The sequence below is a fragment of the Nipponia nippon genome, unplaced genomic scaffold (genome assembly GCF_047370975.1).
Source record: "Nipponia nippon isolate SJK-2023a ecotype South Korea unplaced genomic scaffold, ASM4737097v1 scaffold_3, whole genome shotgun sequence".
NCBI lineage: Eukaryota > Metazoa > Chordata > Aves > Pelecaniformes > Threskiornithidae > Nipponia > Nipponia nippon.
Window position 1 is genome coordinate 27,585,713 of NW_028262347.1, and position 23,731 is coordinate 27,609,443.

At 41.3% G+C, this 23,731-nt stretch overlaps 1 long non-coding RNA gene across 13 annotated transcripts; it reads left to right on the forward strand.

The window, feature by feature from the left end:
* Window positions 1-17: 17 nt before the first annotated feature.
* LOC148054533 (uncharacterized) lies at window positions 18-18,923 on the forward strand. 13 transcript variants are annotated; one of them, XR_015706607.1, is made up of 7 exons: window positions 38-131; window positions 804-901; window positions 8,999-9,050; window positions 10,194-10,260; window positions 10,744-10,899; window positions 13,060-13,159; window positions 15,806-18,923. It is a non-coding gene; the product is annotated as an uncharacterized LOC148054533 (long non-coding RNA). The 13 variants fall into 13 exon arrangements; XR_015706613.1 differs by lacking the exon at window positions 804-901 and having other exon boundaries at window positions 18-131; XR_015706611.1 differs by lacking the exon at window positions 10,194-10,260.
* The last annotated feature ends 4,808 nt before the right edge of the window (window positions 18,924-23,731 follow it).

Here is a 23,731-nt window from a genome sequence, read left to right on the forward strand (position 1 = left end):
GCGCAGGCGCACAGCCCCGCGGGGAGGCGGGGAAGCGCCGCCCCAACCGCTGCGCACGCGCGGCCCGGCGCCGCGGCGGGGCCGCGTTTCAAACGGCGCGAGAGCGGGAGCGCGCAGACGGGCCCTCACGGGTGCGCATGCGCGGGGAGGCAGGGGGCGGCAAGGTGTGGGTGGGCCGTACCAAATAGCGATCGGCGAGGGCCGCGCGGGGGGGGGGGGTTGCACTGCGGCAGATGGCACCACCCGCAGGGACGCCCGTTGGGTGGGCGGGGGCGCAGGGCGAGCCCTCGGCTGCTCTCACCGCGCCGCCGCCGCCATTGCTGGGGAGGGGCTCGGCTGGGGAGGGAGCGTTTGGCGGGGAGCGGGAGGGCTGTTTCCCTGCCCAGCCTAAGGGCTGACCTTCAGGGCCTCGCTGCCTGGGTGTAGCGTTTCCCTTGGTTTCCTGCCGGGATGAGGTGGGCAGGAAGGCGGCCGGGCTGCTGCCCCGCCGCGCTGGTTCGGAGAGCCTCGCAGCAGGGCTGTGGGATGGGTGCCCGGGGCCAGCGTTGCAGTGCTGTTTATTGAAGTCCCATGCAGAGGTGCTTTCTGTAGGAAATGGTGGCTGCCTGGGTGCGGGGAAGACGAGGCTTGGGGAAGGTGGTTTTGGTGTGTCCTGGTCCCACGCTGTAATGGTGCATGGCACCAAGCCACCTGCTTGGTCCAGGCTGCGGTCTCCAAGTGGAGAGTTGTGCCGCTGTTTTAAAGAGAAATGCAGTGGTCAAGCTGTGCAATCCGAGCAAAACTATGCATCTTTTTAAAAATAGGAGCTGTGCCAAGCAAGTGGTGATTCTTACACATAAGTTTGTATTTTATGCTTGTGGGAATCTCCTTTCACCATAATCTGTAAATGTGGGAATGGCAGGTAAGGATGTCCTGAAGGACTCGTGCTTTTTCATTTTTGTATAACTTTACCTGTCACTAGCATTCTCCCCTTCCCTTCTGGTGGCCCATTATTTCTTCTGATGCGTCCCTGACTATTACTGCCTTCCATTCTTTATGGTCTGTCTATGTGATGCACGCAGTGTTTCCTCAGTATCCTTGAGAGTCGTGTGAGGTAGAGGAATATATGAAATCTGCTGGATTCAGTGGTGGCACTGCCAGACAGTTCTCAGGAGTGTAGGAAGCTGGACTGGTACTTCACACAAGAAGAAATATCTCAAGGAAATTAAGTTCAGACATTTGCTAATAGAACCAAGTTAAGCTACAAAACTAATCCTAGTGCTTTAGCCATCTTTGTGGGAGATAATGTAATTGTTAGTTTGCAACAGGCTTTCAGAAACATACTGCAATATCTTGTACGTACAGGCATCCTCTGCATTGCAATATATTCAGTCATGACTGCATCCCTCTAATGGTGTTTAATAATACAGCAGTTGTGTTGGTGATAGCTTAAGTCTTACACACGTATGACCTCTTATAATAGTCTATCTGTCACGTTTCTCAAAGCGTGAGGCCAATGCTGTTGTTTCAGCACCACTGCTCAAATAGTCTACATGGAGTCACATTAAAACAAATTTTCTTCCACCTGTTTTTTTGACAGTATTGGCTATTTATTGCACTGGATGCCAGCCTTTTCAGATGTAACACTGTGTGGGAAATACCCTTTCAAAGTATAAAAACAAACAGTGGGACATTTGCAGTCCAGCATATTGTGAAATGAAATGTTACATAAATTCTGGATTAAAAAACTATTGTAAGTTCATGAGCTTCAGTAGACAGAAAATTAGCTTGAGACCTAGAATATGGAATTCCCGTTTTTGTCAGTTTTTGGATGACACTGAGAAAAATTAATCTCTGTAAAGTTTTCTAATCTGTCAGTGAAGATAGTGATTGTGATGGGCTTCATAAAATGGTCTACAATAACATTAGATCTGTGTATAATCAGGAGATTACATTTGCTGAAGCCCTGAGTAGGCGTTCACAGGAGAAAGCTTTCACAAACAATACTTTGAAAAAACTCGGAGGAAGTTAACTTTCAGAATTTTTTTTTTTTTTTATTATCTTGATATTCTGGGCTTTCACCTGTAAATTTCATAAATCTTCATATATTGAAATACTGAGAATGCATTTTTTTAATAACTGGAAGGTACAATCAGGTGTTTAAGACAAACTTAAAATTAGAAATTGTCTACTCCCAGTTTTGTAGAAGAAACACTGAATAACTTGACACAAATGAGGTACCAGCCTTTGTTCTCTTTAACTGATAGAATCCTATAAAAAGAAGTCTCAGATCATGTAGCAAAAGGTGCAGACACAAATGAGGCCAAACTGATGTTTCTTAAAACATCTCAGTTGTGCATTCCCTGACTTCCGTGTGTCTGCCTTTCAACTGCAAAAATATTTTATGGTCCTCTTTTTTTTTTTTATTTTACTATGTAGATGCTACTTCGAGTTTAGATCGGCCCTGTCATTACTAGTCCAACTTCCTTTTATTTCAGTAGAGACTCCAGGGACAAACTGGCAAGGGGTGCAAACTGGAACTCAGTGTCCAGCCCATGGTTTAATTCCTGTGGGGAATACCATTTCTGGACAGCAGAATGCTATTGTTTCATCCTCTTCTAGTGTGCTAATTGTTTCCTTTCACATTGTAGCCATCACAACTACAGAGAAAGCAAAATGAAGTTTTTTTAAGGCAAATTAGCCAGAAAAAAAGAATAGACATTTCCTGGCACCTCTGAAGGTAACTACACCAAAGTAGTCTCTCAGGAATTTGTCTAATGGCTCAGCCTTTATCAAAAACATGACAAGAGATGTCAGAGAACAGGAAATACTTTTGGAATTGGGCATTGAATAATGCCCATCCTCTTAAGCACTTATTTTAAAAAGCTTAGCAACTGCCACTAATCCTTTTACCAGGATTGGAAGTAATTATTGTATATTCCATGTAAAAGACTGAAGATTTTTTTGTGTGTGTGGTTAGACATTTTCCTTTTCATGCTTGTCCTTCTCCCTATAAAGATAGACATTTTCAAAGGCCAAGAATATGAGATCATTAGGATACAAGGATGTAGGATAAGATCTTAAAATACCTGCACCTTGACATTACCTCAATATCTGATCCTCTGAGCATCTCTGATCTATCTGTTTATTTTAACGGTGTCCCTGAAAAGCAGAGAAGGACTTTTTTCTTATTTTATAAAGGAGGACTAAAACCCAAAGAGTAAGGCTTAGGTCTGGGCTCCTGAAGTCAGGTACCCAGGCTTTGCCAAACTAGGTGGTTAACAGCAGTTAGCACTCTCAGTATAAAGGAACTCTGAAAAGAATTCCTGGCTTCATCTACTTAGGCTTTCCCTGCCTTTTCCTGAAGGCAAGCAGCTGTGCCCTTCTTCTCACAGTCCTAAGTGAGGTTCAGTCTCCTGTTTGAAGCCACCACTACTATTATTCTCCTCTTACGTAATAAACCTCCGCATAGGAAGTGGAAAACTCGAATCTAATCCCCGCATCTTTTTTGGGGGGGGAAAAAAAAAAAGGGTATTGCCTGCCTCTCCCCCTCAGTAGCAAGGTTTGGTAAACTAAGTTACAACCTAGGGCCATAATTTGCCCTTTCGTTGAAGCTGTGCCACATGCACAGAAAACATGGATTCATTAGGCTAGAGTCTAAAACTGTCGTTAAACTACTTGTCCAGTAGAGGGAAATCTTAGCTTCTGGTTGCTATTACAAGGTCTCTTTCAGTACAGAAATCCAGTGGCAGTTTAGGTTAAATGAATAAGCAGTCTTCGACATTGGTTCTCTGTACCTGGTGAAGATCACTGGAATCCTAATTTTAGATGTAGAAATTCAGTATCTTAAACCTGAGCACGTCACCCTAGTCTTCTTTACAGAAAAGAAAAATTATTTTTTTACCATAGGATGAGATGCATATCCCACTAAAAATGTCTGTGTTTCTCTAATACATACAAAGTGAGCCTAGGGTGACTAACTCAGACACAGACATTTCACAGGTTTACACTTACATTAGGCCAGACAAATTTTATTCCTGGTGACCATAGTTGCCAATATAACATTGGTTTTAGGATCAGAAACCTGCAGCTAGACGCCCTTTGCCTGTTTCTTCCCTTCAGTTGCTGCAGAGCTGCCTATGAGGCCACACTAAATAATTCAATATAAGCATACACTAAATAACTGAATATGAGCATAATGCACACTAAGCTCTCAATTAACTGAAGGAACAAAACACCTTTGTAAAAAGGCTTTCCCTTTCTCTTACGTTGTCTAGATATAGCTTACTTGCTAATTACATTTATTCATGTAATTAAAATCAGTTTATTTCTGCAATTGATTCTCCATATATTAAGGTTGCTGTGGCAAGTGATTGCTGTATGTTATGCTTTCCACAGAATATATAACCAACTAATCATGCCCTGGAGTGTCTCTGCAAACTTTCCTGCTTCCTTATAGTCTGCCAGGGCAGGAAGGAAACCCTGCAATGGTAGTTGTAGCTTGTGTGTGCAGGCACTTATTGTGTGTAAACTTGTTACCTAGCCTAGGGCTGGTGGAATGGGTGAGTGAATGTTTTGTTGCTGCTGTCACTGTATATTGCTTATCAGTTTTACGCCTCCCAAAACACACTAGCTTCTGATGGCTTTGCTTTCTTTGGTTCTGAAGAAGTAGCCAGGTTTTATGGACCCAGCCATGCTGAAGGATGAAATGGCTTTGTGGAGTTCTTGCGAGAGCAGAGGCCCGACCAGTACGGCTGTGCCGTGGCATGTCAAGCCATGTCCCTGTCAGATCAGATGGAGAAAGGTGCAAGGCCTACTCCTCAGGCTTCTTTGAAAGCTTAAACTCTAATATAATCACCTGACTGTTGGAACAGGAGCTTTAAGAAATTTCTTGTAACAAAACCCCCAAAATTGGTAACATCTGTCAGCCTGCTCAACAAGAATTGCATCCCCTGGTTGCTGCTCAAGAAAAAATAGCACGTGAGGTAGGGAATAATGGAGTGGTATGTACCTAAGAAGAAGAATCAGACAGTACATACTCCAGAAGAGAACTAAGCACCCCCAAATCCTACACATTTCATTTACTTAATCCTTCTAACAGCCTTTCTCATACTTTGTGGGACTCAAAGTTTTCAATCTCTCTGATTTTCACCTACATTCCCAGAATGTCACTCCATAAAAAGAACCTAGCCCTTTAGCTCGTCTTTAGTTTATACACACCCAAGCTGGCTAAACATGACTGGTTTTTTTTTATGTGTTCAGGAAAAACAGAAACATCCCTTCACCTCTGCTTTGTTCCTCTGAGTCTGGAGAGACTCTAGGGTCCATTACCAGCAATGCAAGGACACAGATTTTATCTGGTAGCTGGAGAAAAGTAGAAGGATCTTGCTCACCTCATGTGTGACTAGCTGCAATCTAAGTTGAGAGTGTTTCATGTATATTATTATATCAAATGACAGAGGTTTGCAGTGAAACAACTGGAAAATATTATAAAAGGTTAAGAGTCTGAAAATTGCTGGTAGACTCTGAATATAAGTTACAATGCACTAGAAACAAATCTGTAGCATAAGTAGTCCCAAAGTGCTTTTTATTTATCTTTAGAAACTCAATGTTAACAAACACCTGATCTGGATTTTGTTTGTTATGATAGCAACTGCTGCTATCATGGGAAACATTACAAAAAACCTAATTTTACTCAAAGAGCTCCTTTATATGAGAAAGTGTATATTTTTTCCAGCAATTTTTGCTAGAATATGCAAAATACGATAGCAATCTTAATGACTATATCCCTACTTAATGTGTAGAAATAAAAAATAACTTTGCATATTTCTGTTTGCAGGAAAACAAATGGTTTTCCATTTTCCTCTTTCCTTTAACAGAAGAAACTGAAAACAGCTGTAGAAGTTCAGTACCATTATCCTTTTAGATAATAATTTTGGGGGGTGTTATGAACTGTTTATAGGAAAAAAGTTGTTGCTAATGGGTCATGTAGCTACAACTGCAGAATTACAAAGCAAATGGATTCTTGTTTTCAGCTGCTCTAAGCAGAGTATTAAGACAATTCTGATGTACATAAAATGAATAATAAGCTTCAAGTAACTGACATTTACTAGCATGTCAGGTTCATAATTTTTTAGAGTCATAGCTGAAATTGCATTTGCTAAATTGCTCTCATGAAGCAGGCTTTTCGTTCTGATACATTCCCTCCTTCTCAAAGTATAATTCATCTTCCTGTAAAAGCACTGATCCTAATCTTTAGCCTGTGTTAAGATGACTAGATCTTCCAGTTTTAAATATAAGGTCCTTTATCTTAATACTCTGCAGGGATGCCGATTTGACCCCATTCCACTTCTTGTTTCATTTGCTCTGCAGCACATGATCACCATGTAAAAGCAATAGCACATGGTCAAAGGGCTCTGTTCAGAGGTGACTTACACACACTGCCTGCTGCCAGATATAATGTAGATTGCACTAAAAAAAATCAATATAATTCTGCTTTTTAACTTATGTGGCATCATTATTTTGTGAAGTAGGTTATTCATTGTACCACAGAGCAGTCTTTTGGCACCAGGACCTTTAAATCAATTGTGGAAGTGGAGAAAGAATATACTGTGGATTTGGTCCTGCCCAGAAGAGGTGCCGAATCCTTCTTGTTAGAAACATGTCAATGAAAAATGATCAACAGGAGAGGAAATAAATAGGAGAACCTGCCTTTCCTTTAACAGGCATTGAACTGTGTTTTGTCTAATAAAAGGCATAAGAACAAAGGGCAGGGAGGAGGCTATTTTTTTTATCAGTAGGCTATGCTGTGAAAGGCAAAACTTGAAGCAAAAGCAAACAGAATTGCACCAACAGCAATGAAGAGAGGTGGCACATGAGGATGGCAGATGCTATGCTTTCTTCACAGCCTTGAAGAAGGCTGTCGGTTTTGTCATTATTTCTAGCATAGGATGTTGCAAGCTACTGCTCCAACTGGATATTTTCTCTTACAACCCCCAGAATCTCCTTGGTAATTGCAACTGGCATCCTTGTTCACTGCCAGAGTACGTGCTAGCTCTTTCACTTGGTACGTCCAGGTACTCCCTTCACATCCTCTGGTTAGTGTTTCTGCTAGCAGTGGAGATTCCTTCTTGTGATGAGTCTTTTTAGCTGTTAGTGTTCAGATACTGAGGTCAGTTAATTTGTGGGGAGAAGAAATAGCTTCAGGGGGCTTGCTTGTCCCAGCTGTGGTAGCTCCTGATTCAGGCAGGCAGCTGGCACCAATGCTGGGCTCAGTGTTGAGGCCTTTGGTGTGAAAAAGATAACTGTATATGCTGCACCCTGGAATCTGGGCTGCAGCCAGCAGAAGGGTATCTGGAGGGAAAGGAGGGATCACGAAAACAAAGATTAATAGGGGCAAGAACGATTGGCAGCAGAAGAAAGTCTGTCTGTTGACTTACTGTTTGCACTGTTGGTCTAAATTGGAGAACACTTTTGTAAACAAAAAAACCCCAGGGCTTTGGGTCATGACAAGAGTATTCCTTATTTGAAGAGATATCCCCATGGGTAAGGCTTTCTGTTTGAGGCTGATCTACTTCACAGCAAGAAGTTGCACTGTGCTCAGTTTTCTTTTTTCCTTTTAATCTCAGACAAAATTTGTTCTTCTCATATTAACATGATAGCATCCAAGGCCTAATTGCCACTCTGGAGTGATGAACGGCACAGATAAACTCATGCCCTGAAATTTCTGGGCTGTTTGGATGGGTACATCTAATGCCTGAAAGTGCAAGTTAGTTTTGCAACTCCATAGTGCTCTATTAGTTGGGAGGGAAATGATAAAAGGCCTTGAGAAATGTCCTTCTATTGGAGTGCATGCTTAGCTGGCTATGGTGTAGAAGGGTTACCGTCACTCCACAATATCTTACATGAGAGAAGAGCAGTGTCTCAGAGAGCGCAGTGCTAACCGTTAGTAACTGCTGCCTTTTCATTATCAACCCCTGTGCTATTGCATTATTGATTAATGCTGTTGAAAGCCATTCCTGCTGGTCCCTTATGTTCTTACTGAAAACCACTTAACATATCAGTCACATCTAATTGAATAGCAAGAGGAATGAGTGAAATGTCATTCATAAGCACTCCCTCCCTTTATAGTCATTGGCAAAAGTATGTATGTCACTGAATATTGAAACCATCCTGGAGGCATCAAATTTCCAAATATAATGCTTTTTTTTAATATATCTTACTCAACATGTGCTAGATATGCTGCTGCTACTAATGTTCTGGAGACTCACATGCTTCACTTATTGTAGGGACTGGAAGTGTTTTGTACAGCTTAGTTAAGCATTACCATATTTCAGAATGATTTGTAAATATTGTTCTAATTATTTACTAAATCTGTAAGTTGGATTGCATAGACATTCACTGAAATAGCAGAATTTATTTTGAAGTCAGTGGTGGAACTGTAAATAGAAGTTAGCTAATTTTTAAATATTGGTATTACAATGACACCAGAAGGCATCAGTCAATATTAGGGCCTCATTATCCTAAACTCTCTACATAAACGTGTGAAGAGAGACAAAAAGTCTTGGCTACAAGGAATTTGCATGGTGAATAACCAAGAGAAAGTGAAGAAGGAAGAAGGTATTAATGTCTCCATTTTAATGCCCTTAATAACATGCTTTAACTTTTGGTCAGCCATGAAGTGGTCAGGCAGTTGGACTAGGTGATCATTGTAGGTCCCTTCCAACTGAAAATATTCTATTTTTTTCTGTTCTATTTTACAGACAGAATGTAAAGAAAAGTGATTTGCCTAAGGCTGCGGTGTACCACCAGTAGAAACCAAATTTGCATTTCTGAACTATATTCTAGGCGATTTCTCATAGTTTATTTTACAGTGCCCTTTTGGTCTTTGCAGGTTCCCCTGCTTCCCCCTCAGCATGTAATTTGATACAGACCATGTATGAGCATTCCCCATGTAGCCCCTTCTCTTCCCCTTTCCAGAGACTCCAGTACTTTGCTAATCACCTTCATTCTCTTTCAGCCTCAGGAGAAGTTCCAGAGTGGGATATGGACCGCAGTATGCCAGACATGAGGTAAAGCACTATTATCATCTGCCTCACCTGCTTGTCTGTCTTTTAATTAAAAAAAAAAAAAAAAGAGAGAGAAAAATAGAGAATTAAATGCATCTGAAAAAAGATCATTAGAATGCAAATAATATTCATTGCCATTCCTGATGACACTGACGTGACATATTAGGGTGTTTATATATCTTTCAAAAAATGGTCTGTCTTCTTTTATGTCAGATAAGTGATGAGGCAGGTGCGTCTCCTAGGCAAAACAGGACACTGCAAATTGAAGCACAATACCAAGATAAGACTCTCATTGTGCAAGTCTCTGCTGCCCCGAAGCTAATGTGCACAATCTGTTTTCGCAAGTGCTTTCATATTTTTGTTCTTTATTATGAACATATACAGCACATAAGCGTTTTTAGTATTGGCTGACTCTGGTATTTTGTAGTCACGATTGTGGTATTTAAACAGGAGGTGATCTGTTCTGCACATGGAAAAGGGGCTGTGTTATAGAGGAAATAATTGAAAAAAGTGTTGCTATTTTTTGGCAAGAGGGTGTTATGATAATTTTTCAAAGAAAAATAATTCATTATGTTCATGTACAAACCCATGGTGATTTGAATCTGATTTCTAGTCTGTACCTAGGAAGCATTATCGTTGTGTTAGAAATGCAAGTATGATATTAAATTGAAAGCTCTTACAGATATGGTCTCATCTATTTCTTTTTTAGCTGCTGTATAACATTGCTTCCCAATTTCAGCCTAAGAGCTGTGATTACTTAAATTAAATGAGCAATGTCACTTGAATAGCAACTGTTGTAAATAATGGAGATCTTTTTATAAAACTTCATCATATTGTTAATATCCAAAATGCATTTGGTATGATACAACAGCACATTGCCCTTGGTTAAGAAAATTCCTTTCAAAGAGTTTGCTTGGCAGTGATTTTTAAAACGCATTTCAAGACTTTCTGAAAATCTTGAAATACAACCGTGACATGATTGTATTATGAAAATGTGTTTGGTGAGGGACACAATTATCTTCAGTTCCCAGATGAAGCAGAGCTGGTAACTTCTCTCCAGTCACTGCTAGCAAATTTGTTTAGACACTTATTGAAAGCAGGCTTTTTGTTTTTCTTTTTTTTTTGTGCTGCACCACTCTTGTACAGAGAGAAGTTATTTTTACTGGAGGCATTGTGTCCAGGATATACGTATCTAGCTGAAAGTTGTCTCAAGGTAGGAAAAGCTCCTGAAACATGCATCCCTCACATCTCAGGGATACAGTCTCTCCAGGAAAATGCTCAGCTTTATAAACTGTATGTCACGGCACCATGTGTGCATATATTGGAACACACAATGCCAAGTATAATGCCAGGTTTTCTGAAGCAGGTCTATTTTTTAGTTTAAAGCATTGTTGTGCTGAATTGGTGATTAATCAGTAATGTTCCAGCTGAACAAAGCCTTAGTTCAGAAGGGTACAATTGCTGCTCCGGGTTTAGACATTGTCCAGCAAGGGGCCTGTATGCAGTGCGAGGATTCCAAAGGCAAATGTTTGAGCATAGAAATAAAAAGAGCATGGAGGAAGCTGCCAACAAGGTTATGCCAGCTAATGCTCTTACAAACAGATTTTGAACAATGCCAGTACATTGAATTTAGGGGATGGGTGGGTTACAACCCAGGTGTATTGTTTCATATTGGGTATTTTTTTTTCTTATGCAGGTCTTTACCTTTTTTCTCTCCACATGGTTTCAAGAAATGCAAAGCAAGCTATCACTATGTGTCAGATGCAAGCAAGATCTAAGAGCTCTCGATCAGCTGAGAACATAGATACAGCATCTTGGGTGTCAGGAGGACGCTGTACTGGCAGAGGAATCTGTAAGGGGCAGAGGCTTCCATTTCCCGCTGAGTTTTGTCAGGATCCAGGTCTGCTGTGTTATACAGAGAGAAAGTGTTGTCTGCAAGATGGGAGTGTGTCTCTGTAGCACCCCACAGACTGAGAGGGGTCCCTGCCTGGGAGTACAGGACACATTATGGGTTGCAGGGGAAGAGCATTTTGGGATTGCACAAAACTTATCAAAGGATGTTTAAGGGAGGAACTACAAGCAGAGAAAGGGAGGGATAGAGGTGGTTTGGGGAGGAAAAATCTTGGGAAAACAGACGGATAAGGGGCTAAAAGGGGGCAGTCACATGTAAACAGGTGGCTAGTCAGTAGGCTTGTCTGGCCATGCCCTGCACTTGATCAGCACAGTCTGTCCTGTCTTCTCATTAAACTCTATTTTTATTTTCCTGGGTGCAAGGCTCTCTTCTGTGTGTATGGAGGTCTGAGAGGCCAGAAACTGGGGTGGACCACAGGATCACAGGGGCCCCTGTCTGTGGTGTTAGCAACTGGAGTGGGTGAGGGTATGTAAGTCAGCGTGGGATTGCTCCTGAATGTTAGCCTGGGGTTGCAAAGTATTTGAAGTGACCTGGGAGCCAGGTGTGCACAGGTGTCTCTGACAGTGAGACAACTGGAGGAGCTGGCAGCAGGAGGGAGTGGTGGTCCCAGTCATGTGGCAGAGAGAGTGTAAGGTCTGGGGTTGACTGAGAGATCAGACATGTCTGTGTCTGTGTGGGTGTGTGTCTGTCTCTCTCTCTGCATGAGGCAACTGAGGAACCAGGGCCAGCTACTGGAGGGACTGAGTGTCTAAGCCCAGCTACTAGAGGCAGCTAAAGCCAATTCTTCACATTTTTCTTGGCAATTTACATCTATGCAGGGTAGGCCTCATTCTGATCCTATAAAATCAGAGTGTTTCAATTTACCCCTCCTTTCTTCTCAGCCTCCATAGAGACATATTTCTGTGCTCTATATTTGTAGTGATGGTGTAGAGAGCAAGATGCAGAGATTGCACATGATGTGCAAGTAGATAGAGAATTTGGGTCTTCCTGCTTTTTCCAGGTGTTTTTTTCTCACTCTATGCAGGTACAGAGTAGTAGAAAACCAGACCCTTTGTGTCTGGAATGTTTAGCACCCCTTTTCTGTATCTTTTCTATAAAATAGACTTCTGTTCTGCATCCAGTTCACTTGCTGTAGTTGTTTACCCAGAAAATCTCTGGACTGAGAGTGTCTGTAATGCGCTGGGTTTGGCAGACAGGCGTGTGAACTGTAACTAAGCAGTCCGGATGAGGAGAGGAAGTACTGACTGGTTTCTTCCCCATGCTCCTTAGGAAAACCCCATACATAAAGAGTTGTATGAAGTATGCGCTATCTATTGACATGTGTCACAAATAAGTCTGTCACAGTGTTCCTCAAAGATTGCTTCAGGATTCTGTCACACCAAACCTCACCACTTCCGCATGATTAATTACTGACAAGTCCAGTCTCAAGCAAGAGCCAGTAATGCATGGATATATTTGTGTAAGGTGTGGCAAAGCATATAGGCAGATGTATATGTTGTACATAATACAAGTTTCCACATATGGTAAGGCTTCATGATGAGATTTGACCAGTCCCTTACCAAGTAAGAGAGAACATTTTGCCTTAGTGTGAGCTAATGATTTTTTTAACATTTAGTGAAGTCTGGGGAGTGGCCTTCATTAACAGGTCCTGCTTGCAGGAAGGAGAGGGATGCCTGCTCCTGGCCTCAACAGGGGTGCCGGCTGTTTGAGGAGGTGAAAGCAGTGAAGATTTAGGGCGAGTGAGTATTAATGTTATCTCCTGAATAAATTAAGAATCAATAAGTCTCCTGATGGGGAGGAGGAATCAGGGTGGAGGTGAGAAGGACAAAGCAAAAGAGGCTGTAGAGGTGAGAATTAATCCAAACAGATGCTAACAGAGGGAGGAAGCATGCATTCCCTGGCTGAGGTCTTCTTTAGGTTTGTTTCCACAGGATATGATGGATTTGCATAAGGACTGCATTCTGAGCTCCAAGGTCATGGCACTGGTTTGACATAATAGAGTATAGGAAGCTCTCTGCATGTGATCTAAAGATAGATAAATACAAACATAGACATCTTTTATTTCTGTTCAGCATTTTGCTAACCTCTGTTTCTCTTCAGGAACTTTAAGTGAGAAATATAGTGCCCTAGGCACCATTTCCTACCAGCAGATGGGTCCTACCAGGAGGTGGTATGGATCTTAGGAGCTGTGAAAAATTAGGTGAGATGATTGGACCCTGAAGGAACACTCCCTCTCACTCCCCCCTCCCCACCAAGTCCAATAAATCAGTGCACAAAAGCTGTTTGGAAAACAACCGATTAAAAACAGAACTTCATTAGTGTTGTTGTAATTATATAAATGCTAAGCAACACCTACAAAGAAGCAAACTGTGTGGTGGTGGAGCAGTTGCATCCTTTCAGAAACGTTTAATGGAGTTCCATTTAAAAAAGAGCAAAAAAAGTCTTTGATAACAAGTCTAGTCTAGAAACTTTACACAGCAGCTTTCCATGATGGTTTCAGAGTCATTTATGATGACAAATTCTCCATTAGCACCAGAAACTGTTCCTGCCATAGGTATAAAGTTACTCAGTGTTGTATCATGGTGAAAAACCACACAGGAGTCTCTGTTAACACTCATATGAGTAGGTGAGCAGAGCCAAAAAACCACTGAACTTCAAAGACATGGTTCTGTCATAGGTATTAACCCATTTACTCTGAGATGATGGCATAGAATTGTGTAGTGTCTTTCGATTTAGTATGTGTTTGACAGTTTATGCTTTCTGAAGCTGTGTGCCAACCAGAATATCACCATCTTTCAGTTCATTTAAGCAGGAGATGGGTAAGATCCATCACCCTTCCCATGTATTCTGGCCCAAGCCTGTCCTGGAGAATACAGCAAACTGTGTGCACATTGGTTAGCACGTCACCCCAGCAGGCACAGCTCCAGTGCTAGACTGTAATCCTTATCACGTGTGTATCGGTAATTCCTTTCTCTCCAGTGGAGTTTCACTGCTGCTGTGAGGAACGTTGGCTACAATTCCTACGTGTTGGAAAGCAACCAGGAATTTGGTTTCTATAGATGAAACAATACTCTAAATCAGCCGTGGTCTATCTCAAATTCACTAAGTCTTTGAATATCAACAGGAAGCTTGATATATAAGCCTAAGTTTTATTGCTTTAATCTTTATAACTTTAATATAGCCTTATTTATAAAATGGATTTCATTCATGTAACCACTGTGTAGGAATGTTTTACAGGCACCATTAATTCCTTATCCAGGATTACAAATACGCCTAAGAATAAAATGGAAGTAGATGTTATGGTATTAATTTATGCAATTTTGGAAAACATCAAAGTCACATAACCTTATGTGTAATGATTGCAGTTAATCATACAGTTCTACATTTTCGTCTTCAAAGAAATCTGCAAACAATGACTAATTAATCCTTGCAGCAGCCCTTTGAAATAGGTAGATAGACATAATTAATCCCATCTAATTGATTCCTCGCCCAAGGCAATACATTGAATCAATATTTAAGCCAAGATTAGAGCTCAGTCTTACTCTGTGGTCATTTCACAAAACTAGCAGTTCCCAAGTTTCCGTAGATTGGGCTTGCTCCTACATTGCTGTGATAGTTTAGACAGACATAGGCCTTGACCTGCACCAGGCCTTCATTCTCTGTCTTCTACCTCTCTGCCAAAATGCTTCCTCTCCCTCTTCCCCTCAAAAATTACTTCTACTCCAGTCAATCCAGGTGTGAAAGGTCTAACTTTTACCCTCCAAAATCCCGTACCTGGCTTTCACTTGCTTATGCCTGTCACTGCCTGACCGACTCTTTGCACCCGCAGTCCTCCTCCCACAAGTTCCCTGTCCTCCATTGCCCCCGCTGCAGACCCCTGCTTCTGTGCTTGGCATGGGCATTGGCATCCCCCAGGGAATCGCCTCTCTCTTCCCCTGCTCCTGGCTCCCCCCAGCAGCCAGGAGGAAGCTCTGCTGGTGGGGCTGGTGCAAGCTGCTTTGTATCTTCTAGTTGGCTCACTCTTGTACAGTGATCAAGGAGAAAATTGAAGGTAAGCTTTGCACCATTAAATAGCAGACACTGTTCTCACAGGCCATGGCCCACATCAAGATGCAGCCTACAGTCCACGTGTCTGTTATTGTAGGTGGGGAGTCATGGAAGGTTTTGCAGCACATTGTGAGTTACAAAAGCGCTTTATACGATCAAAGGCAGGCGTTGTTCAGGTAATATTGAAGGCTAAGGAAGTTAATGAGTGTGGAACTAAAGAGAAGCTGATGTAACAAAGAATATTACTTACCTTGAAAATGGTCTAGTGATAATATAGTCTGGAGTGAGGCAGTTCTGAACACCATAGTGAACAGCAGGGATTGCAAAGCGACAACAGTTGTCTGTGGCAGACTGTGATAAAGTCCTGATTTGACAGAAGAAACTAATTCTGCACAGCATGTAGTGATGGATGAAGAGAAAAAAACAATGGAAAAGGAGATTCCCACCTCATGTCATCAAAGAATGGCACCAGAACCTGAGAAATAGTGCCAGAACCTGGACTTCCCACCATGGCAGAGGTTAAGATCTGGTCAAATCTTACTTGGCTGTAGCTTTTCTTATCTGGTAGGAAATGGAGTTAATGTGATGTATGCTGTAGTTGTTGATAATAAAATCACATTTGTATTTGTGCTTTGATATAATATGTCAAACCAGAAAAGGTGTTCGCCCTAACTATAGGGATTCTGCTCCCCAACAAGTCAGTGAATGAACCAGAAATATTCCTGCAGGCAGCTGATCTGACTGCCCTCAGGTGATGTGCCGCACTGTCCTTGTACTCATCATTTCCTTTACTTTATAGAAAATGTTACGTCTTCATGTGACTGCAGGAGAAAGAAGAGGATACAGAGAGGACCTGAAATTCTCCAGCAACGTTGCACAGTATCTAAGGATATACTCCAAACCTGGTGCACCACTGCAAAAACACTGATTTATCTCAGCATTCCCAAAGGTGTCATTTTTCTATGGGTGCGATTACATAGCTATGTCTGCTGCTTGATTCCATTTTCTTTAGAAAAATGTTTGATGCTCTGGCCCATACTTTCAGGCTCTCGGCAGCTGACTAAAGCGGTGGATATCTTCCTAAAATAGATAGCCTGCTTCAGTCACAAATTGATTGGGCTTTGACTAGATAGAATTATATGTGGTGCCGAAGGTCAGATGGATGATCGTAATTGTCCTGCTTGGCTTTAGATCATTGGATTTACCTGAGTATTAAGTCTCTCCATTCAGCATGATTCAGGAGAGTAAAATCCAGAGCTCCATAAAATAGGAATTGTACATTCAACTAAATGGAGAATGGCTCAGTATAGACATATGGCAGATTCATTTTTTCAGGCTGTTGATAATCTCAAAGAACATGTAGTAACAGAACAAATCAGCATGTTGGTGGAGGTTCCCCCGCCACCCACAGCAAATGGTATTTTGGGGCATATAAATAGGAGTCAATTACAATAACACATCTCTTTCAATCTGAGTAATTTCTACTGAAATCCAAGATGACTACTGTCAAAAGGAGATGTACAAAGGCATAGTGTTCTTTCTGCTTTAAAATAATTATATACTGCAAAGACATGCAAGAGAAGGCAAATCATTTAAGGACTCTCTTGGAAGAAGTAACTTAGTGGAAATATGAATGTCTGTCCGTTTCCTGACAGAGTTTAAATGTTAAATGACAGATGACCTAGGATCACCCAAACTAGATGGCAAAGCTTTATTTTATGATACTGTCTGACAATGAAATCCTGCATCTTGACAATTGAATTAAAACATTTCTTTCACAGCCACATTGAAGGTCTCTGTTTTGATATTTTCTCTTGCACTTACATGACTCTACAAATGTTTAGCTTGTGTAGAGCCAATGCAGCAGTGAAGACTTGCTGCACAAAATCTTGAAGGAAATTTTCTTTTAGTCCAGGAATATATTTTTTTGATCTCTGGAATTAAGAGCCCGAGGGCAGCTAATGAACACAAGGCAAAAGCCCCACTGAAGTGTTACCAGGTACTTCCCCTGTAGTGAACAGAATCCTCTTAAGATGATGACTGCTGAGATACATTCAGTGGTCTTTGTCTCTCTCAAAAAGAGAGGGAAACATGAAATGCCCTCATTCCACTATGCTAATTTTTCAGGCAGTTTACTGCGTTTAATGAACCGTTATAGCATATGCAGATGAACACTTCCCACCCGCTCTCCGCAGATCTGGCAAATGGTAATCTCTTGTCCTATATTTGTGTGCTATATAGTGGCTTCCTCTGCTCATAGAAACACAGCCCACAAAGTTGAAACAAAGGTCCCTAAAGGCTTCAGTTTGCCAAAGGTTAAATCTGTATCCTCCTCTCAGGCCAGGGCACGAGAGACTGACTGGTGGTGTCTTCTCAGCTTTAAACAAAGCCAAAGACTAGGTGGCAAGCAAGAAAGTGCTGCCCTTTCTGTCCTACAGCTCAGACCAAGCAAGACCATTGCTTCCTTTTTGTGTAGGCTTCCTTGTTAGAGCCACTGAACTCACCATGGAGCTTTGAGCTCCATCTGACCACAGCGACTTTGCCAGGGTCATGCTGGAATTGAGGTAGTCCTACAGAACCGGTGCAGGTAAAAGGAAACATGTTAAGCGCTTTCAGTGAAATCCAGCTCATTGCAGAGCCTTTAGGCTTACAATCAGTAAGATGTCTCTTGAGGTCAATTATGCATAACCACAGCCTTTTGTAGATCTCCGTTTTGCCTCTCCTACGTTAGGCATAGCACTCCTATTCCTTTCTTTTCTGTCTTTGTTTATATAAAATTATGTCTGCACTTGTTTGTCCAAGAATATTTATTATCCAGAGCCTGTGGATAACTGCATGGTAACTTCCTATCTCTTAGCATAATTAGTACTAGTGGTGCATACATTATATCGGAGCCTGAGCAAGAAATGTTGTGATCAAGTCAATGGCTGGAGTGCTAGGTGTCAAATGCTTGTGCTGGGGACTGTTTTTCTCCATTTATATTACTAGTCCCAACTTCACTGCAGGACTGATATTTGGACAGGTCTTTGAAAATGTTCTGGCTATCCTACCATTACTTGGAAACGAAAGGTGGACCTGAACCTTCTCACAATTCCTTTGTCTTGCACCTGGAGAAATTGTTCATTATATATAAAAAAGACCATATATAATATGTACATATATGCCTTATATATAAAAATAAGTATATATACACATATATAAATTTCATACACAGGTATTGCCTCCAACAGAAATGTACTACAATTGCGGTCCAGACAAAATTTAAAAAAGATTTTAAGGAGTGGTTCATGATTTAAGTTGCCAGCCTTGAGACATGTTATGCATGCATGCTTAGTACACTGTGAAGATCAGACTGTTTAACTATCTTGAGTACAGTCTGTAAAAATGGAAATATCCTAGATCAGTAAACACTTTTGCAAGTTTTGGTCTCATAGATTTTAATTCTGAAAGCGTAAGCTATTTAAATTTTTATTTGGAAGCGAACATCTGTTAAGTTAGGTAGGGCATAGAAAGTTCACTGGAAATTTTAAGAATATTATCTGTTTGATCAAATATTATATCAAAGCTTTTATTTCCTGAGTCAGGGACAAAATTACAGTGGTTAAGTTTCACACTCAATAAATCATCTACCAGTTTAGTAGCTTGACTGATTCCCATCTTCTGGAGTAAACTGCTTTTTAACTAACCAAATAACTTCTCACTTAAAGGAAAGTTTTTCTCTCCAATTTGCACTGCATGTAAATGTCCAGCATCAGTGGGAATTTTTTTATTAGGGTCAGGGCAGAACACGTGCTCCAATACCAGAATGCATCTCTCTAGATTCATACACTATCTTTATAATCACAATAAAGATTCAGTCTGAAAATGCAGTCACTGATTTATTTCACCTGGCTTTTAAAAACAATTAGGGAAGTTAAAGTAATGACCAAAGCATTGTAGGTTTTTGTATTCAGTATCTCTACCTTTAGAGCTACTGTTTGGTGAAAAGATCATCTGATTAAGGTGCTTTATGAGAAGCCTTACATCTCTGAGCTCCACCTATAGCCTATAAAGCAATAGACTTTCCCAAAGGTTGAGTCCAGGTGCAGTCAAAGGTATTTGATCCAAGAAATCCTCAGAATAAATAACCAATATCAATGGACTATAAAGGGAAATAAAGATTAGCTGTTCAGTCTAGGTGCTTAAAGTTTGAACATTTTGAATGTTTCTCTGAAAGCTTGCATTTAGAATTTATTTTATATAAAAAGAAAATAACAGCCTACTTTCAGAAAAAGAGCATATGAATTTTAGTATGCAAGACACCGCTGACATCAGCGATGGAGTCACTAAGAAGGAAGTAAAGAGTCAGCTGAGGTAAATTATGATCTCACAGTGAAGAACTGGAGGGAAGCCTGAACGCAGACCTCTGTGTAGAGATCAGTATACTTTGAAGTTGCTTTGCATTTCTTCAGGTTATGAACTCTTAGCCAGACCATCTTCACAGCAGAATGAGCCAAAATACGTATTTAAAATCAATTTTACTTACAGATCAACATTTTGTGGCTCACAATCATCTCTAGTAATTTTTTTTTTGCTTTGTGTTGAATGACCAAAGAAAGCATGGCACAGCAAAATTCCTACTGAAGTGATAAATGTCCTTACTGGTATGAAACTTTGCACTTGTACCCTCAAAGCAAAAGGGTGCTTGCCAGAGTCAAGAGTGATTAAGTACCAACGAAGAACTTCAGGATTAGGCCCAGAGGAAAATGTAGAAAAATATTTATCATTATCTAGGAACTTCTCCAGAGTGAAATAGAAACTCTTTTGCAACAATATAAAGGAAAGCCTTCTTGAAAAGGTACTTCTTTTTATTGCTTTTAGAACTGTTTGCAAACAGGCTTTTCCAGTGGCCATGATCCTTAAGGTGAGAGGCAACGTAACTTCCTCCCGCGGCGTAATAGTGATAGCATGAATTGTCTTTATGAATTTTCCTAAGTATGAATATTGCAGTCCTGCTTGTGCTTTTTAGAAGTAAAAAGCTTTGGGACAAATGTAGCCCCAAGTCTGGTATCTTTTACTTTGCCAGGGAAGCAGCGTCTGTTCCCCATCATACGGTTTCAGAGAGATACCTCTGACAGAGTCTTCTTCCATGTACTACTTAAAAATGCTGAAGCATAAAAGCCAGAGCTGCAGATTTCCTCTCCCGTGGAAATACAAATGGGTGGAAAACTGGTGGAGGTTACATCTTGAATTGTCTCCTGAATAGAATTGTCTAAAAATGATTCCATGGAGAAACCTGGTTTTGACTCTGAGATGAGGCAATTCTTCTCCATGAATCTCTAGGATACACAAACGGCTTGAATGACCCACACAGAGGTCCTGTACAGCAATGCTCTTGTGCCTCCTTGTTTCTGCCCCAAATCTCTGCCAGATTTCTCAGTCAGCACCTTTGCAGATGAACCTGATCAAAGTCCAAGTTTCCTGGGAAACTCTTCCCTCTCCTGATCCAGTCTTAGGATTTACCTGATGAACTGGATAGGAGAGCTAATCTAGCTGAAAAGAAATCACCTCCTCTTGTGCTGGGCTGGGTTTCAGCTAGATCAGCTCCCCAAACTTCTGCCTGGTGGTGCTAAGTCCAGTGTAAAATGAGGTACAAACATGTGACAAGGCTTAAGAAAGAGATTTAAGTCCTAGGTTGCTATAGAGTTTTACCCTTAGTTTTCAGTGTCTTCTCTGTCTAAGAAGAACAACTTGTCTTTCTCTTCACGTGCCCCCAGCTTCTTTTGTTTTTACCCACAGAACAGTGCAAGTAAATACCAAAATATTTTGCAAGATAAGAAACATGTATCATACTGCGGAAGCATCATATGAAATAGATGAGATCAATGCAGCATCCCTTTAGTCTGCTATGAATCAGCTTCAGCACAGCCTGCCTAGAAGTGCTCTAACAGTATCTGGCCTTCTTTCCACTATGAGCATGAGAAGACCTCTGTCTTCTTCACTCTACTGGAGGTTTTGAATCTCAGCATTGTTTCTCTGCATCCTGTAAACAAGCCAGAAAGACACCTGCAGAAAATCACAGGCAGCAGTTCCTGCAGTCATGATGGTTTTTTAACCTCTGCTCCCAATCCTTGCAAAACTGGGTGATAGTGATCCAACAAGTCTGACATCATAGCCCCTGTATGGGAAATAAAATGTCAAAACATATTAGTATATTCTTATCATGGATGAAGGACATTGAAACTCTGGAGAAGAAGTTGAAAAAAAATGAGGGTATTGTTTACCAACAAAATAAATCAAGCTACCTGAGTTGCCTGACCTTCAATTGCAAATCTTCCTGTGAAGTTTTCAGAGCTTTTGTAATAGCCTTATCTTGCCTGCTGTGCTAGGGGAAATTAGAATAATTAGGCATTTTTTATACCTATTTGCTTCTCCAGCTGCAACATAAGTCAATTTATGGTTTTCATAAATTTAAAATACTCTAGTCCATCTGTTTTTTATTCAGTGGTGGCTTTCAAGAAATACCACTAGAGGGCAAGATGACAGCTGTGAGCCATTTGAATTTTGGGACTTCAGTCCTGCAGATGTTGAGGTTGATGAGAAATTATTGACTCCTGTGGTGCTGAAACAAGCCTTAAAAATCCATTCTCTTCCATAAATACTTAAAAATTCCCCTGAGATCCTTAAATATGAAAAAGAAGCTATTTAATTTAAGCTAACATGCTATGAATAACTGTTAAATGTAATTAGCAAAAATTATATATATTGTCAATCAGTTTTATAAAACAAGAAGGTACAAGTATCATATCACATGTCCTTCTGAAATTGTCTGTTTTTCCCCAATATAAAGAGCAGATCTTACCAATTCTGTGATCGTTGTATTCAACATATATATACATACACACACATAGGTCCATGCCTACACATACACGCAAATTTACCTCTACATTAACAATATAGATGGAGTGCTGAGCGAATGTGGAAGAGCTGAATATGATTCCTAATACTGTTATAGTGTTCCCTAGACCTTCAAAAAATGCTTCAAAAAATACCTAATGCAGTCCTACAGCCAGAGGCTTTGAGCTTGTCAAATGCCGTAAACAAAGCTACAGTGGTCCTGGTCAGTGCCTGAATGAGAGGCCTCAGAGGCAAGAAAGGAGTCTGTGGGATGCATGTATTTTCTGCTTTTAGTCCTGCTGCTATTTCAGTCTCCCACAGAAGTTCTTGTATTTCAGTTTGTTCTCATTGTGAAACCTTTGTTTCCTTTTTTCCTTATATTTTACGAAGAAAATTGTATACAAACAGTGGGAAAAATCCTAAATTACCAGCTCATTTTTTATTCTAAACATTACTTGCATAAGGCTTCAAAGGAAATAATAAACAGTGTTTGAAATAAGGTCTTTAGCATTTGGCTCATTGTTTAAAGGATGCTGTGGGTAACATTTCAATTACCAAGTTACTGTGGCTGCAACCTGGAACCGTTTCCCTTCAATTTTGTCCCACAAGTGCACATAGCTGTGATAGCGCTTTTTGTTACATTTATACAGTATTCTTTGCTTTACAAGTCCCTAAACACACTTCATCAGGCATACAGCATGTTGATACATTCAAGGGGTTTCCTTTTGCAAGAAGTGGGCATTAAGCCTTGGAAAAATAAGACTCTGTTAACAGAGTGAAAGGGAAAGGCCCCAGTATGTTGGCTGTTGAAATCAATCTGAACTTCTCCAGCCTGTTGAGAGTCCAAATTTGCCATGTCTTCATGTGATTGTGTCTCAGGGTTGACTCAGGAAGCAGGACGAGGGTGAGCCAACTCTTGGGCTTGGAGGAAAATCTCAGCTCAACTTGCACCTCAGAGCAAGTTCAAGCATGTACTTTTCAAGAGTGACTACGTCCTGGTATACTCTCCTGGATCAGATCAATCTTGCACGTTACTAAAGATGTCCATGGAAAGGAAATCTGATTTTCAACAGAAGTTTTGGAAGCTTCACCCTGATGGATCATCCTAAAGCTTTGAGCTCTTCTTGCATGGCAGGGCAGGCCTGTAAGTCATGCCTGTCCCTACACCAACACCCTTTAAATCCCCAGCCTGGTGTGTCAGGCCCAAAAGCCATAGAGTTTGTGTCTGATAGGTCCTTGGGGGCAGATCCTGTTGGCTGCAAACCCAGCTGAGAGGGCTGTCCCTCCTCTGCACAACTCAGGTCTCAGAGGAGCTCCAGGACCAAGCCTTCAGGGCCAGCCAGCTCCCACACAGCACAGACGTAGCAACACCACCTCCCAGGAAGGTTGTGTGAGGCCCCATTTGTCTCAAAGTGACATCCCTGGGGCTTGGGAAAACGTAATGATAGGCTGTTTAAGTGGGGGTGAAAAGTCAGACACTTTCTTTTAGGACAAGGTGGGCTGTGGAGATGTTATTTGTCCCCTTTGTCTTCTCTCTTGCTGTCGGTCCCTGAGCTAATCTGGCTGCTGGTAACAGTGGAGCCATCAGAGGCACGGGCAAGGGGTGCAGAGGGGAGCATCATGCTTGTGATCCAAGAGGGGGAAGGGGGATCCCACTCGAGACTCCTGTTTGTGAAATCCTGAGGGACCCTCAGTTACTGATGAAATCCTGCACATGGCAATTGCAGTGCCCCATGGGGTAATACTGGCATTCGAGACCAGACAGCTCGTATAAGCTAGCAAAACTGCAGATGAACCCGTTGTTTCTGGTAGGCTTCTGCAGGACTGAGTCATTTATCTGATGGATAGC